Here is a 2,019-nt window from a genome sequence, read left to right as displayed (position 1 = left end):
TACTCGCCGAGTCAACCCGTCGACTCGTCGAGTCCCCATGCTCAGAACTTCCCCAATCCGCGACTCAACTCGCCGAGTCACCCCGAGACTCGCCGAGTCCCACAACTCTGAGTCCCCTCGCACTCAACTCACCGAGTCCTCCCTTGACTCACCGATTCACGGCTCATCCAGAAAAAGGTTAGGACCTCACGACCAGACTCGCCGAGTCCAAGGATATCTTCAACCAACTCGCCGAGTTGTTCTTCCAACTCGCCGAGTTCATGCCCATCTTCAAGCAACTCGCCGAGTACACCTTTGTGACTCGCTGAGTACCTCTAGATCTTAATCCATACAGAAGCTTTCCAGACCATGCAAATGATCCAAACCATAGATCTACCCTTCTACAACCCATCCATCACGTAAAGTGGCAAACTTTACGTGAATCCAAAGAGATATAAGCATATAACACTCTAGGGTTAGGTTTTGGGACAAGATGGCTTCACCAATATTCACTCAAAAACAGGGACTTTAATGCACTCTAGACCTTCTCCATTCCAGATCTGAGGTAGCAACCTCAGATCTAACCTCCAACTCAAAACACCACATGCTATCTTTTCCAAAAACTTCAAAATGAAGAATAAAAGCCCAAGCAAAGAAATAATACCTCAAAAGGAAACTCCAACAGAAGAGAAATCTGAATCCTAGCAAAGCCCCTTGCTCCAAGCCTCTTAACTCTCCAAGATCTCTTCCAAAATCTCTTCTCCAAGGTTCAAATGCTCTCAAACCACTCACAAACGCTCCCTAGGGTTTTTTGGACTTCAAGAGAGGGTAAAGAGGTTGGGGAGAGGGTATAATGTCCTTTATATAGGGCTCATCCTCCGAAATTAGGGTTTTCTCCACACAGCACCAACTCGCCAAGTCCAGCCGCCGACTCGCCGAGTTGGCCACTTAACACGTGACCAGAATCGCGACCCTACTCGCCGAGTCCACCCATGGACTCGCCGAGTTGCTCTTTCACATTTACACTTTGAACCCTAAACTTGCACTCTTGAACTCGGGATGTTACAATTCTCCCCCACTTAAATTAAGCTTTGTCCTCGAAGCCTGCGGCACACAACTCCAAAACTACTCTCGCAATGCACCTCCTGACATTAACCAGACCAGGTTCCTTCAAACATTGTTACCAAACCCCTATACGGTCTAACTCCTTCTCACAGAGTCGCGACAATCGAATCAAGCCGGCCATCGACTTCTTTCTCTGATTACAACCCTTATTAGCCAAATGATCACCCAATTATACTTTCATCACTCCAAATCACAACAATCATTAAGCCCTTACCAAGCTAGATATCACCCTGAACCACCGGATCCTGACCCGGTGCCGACTGCTGGGACTTATCCCGCTTCCTTTCGGAATCTAACTCTTTTCCTTCCGTGCTGACAGGATGACACACCCTGCAGCCCTTGAGCAACTCCCATGAGCTCTCCATCGAAATTTCATACACATGCTGAGCCCGCTCTACATCCTCGGTTTGGAAAAACCCGACACACTGACGATACCATCAGACATCCCCAGGATGAATTACCACTATAAACATAACCTCCAGATCACAACCATACTTAAATCCAAGGCTCTATCCTTGCATCTCCTTCCGAACTCCTCTGGTTCTAAACCACCGGAGATTCTTCCGCAACCTCAACAGACACCCAACCCAGATGTGCTTCCATACCACTGGCACAGACACAGTTTTCAACCACCATACTCCAAATCATCCATTCTCACTACTGCTTTCACTTCCGTGAACCAACACTCCCTCCCGGGGTTACATACCTTTCTCTTTCCTTACCCAAGGAAATCCACTTGTCAACCTTGCCACTACTCCATGTATCGCACATGTACTGGATTTGCTCGCAGGGACTCTCGGGTCCATGCGCTACCTCTCCCCAGCAAATGGCGGGTCCGACACCTCCTCCTATACAATAGCTCAAAAGGTGGCATACCAATGCTCTAATGATGGCTGTTGTATAGAAAACTCAGCC

The sequence above is a fragment of the Lactuca serriola genome, chromosome 6 (assembly GCF_051521515.1).
Source record: "Lactuca serriola cultivar US96UC23 chromosome 6, Lser_US96UC23_V15, whole genome shotgun sequence".
In the NCBI taxonomy this organism is placed as follows: Eukaryota; Viridiplantae; Streptophyta; class Magnoliopsida; order Asterales; family Asteraceae; genus Lactuca; species Lactuca serriola.
This window is presented reverse-complemented; position numbering follows the sequence as displayed.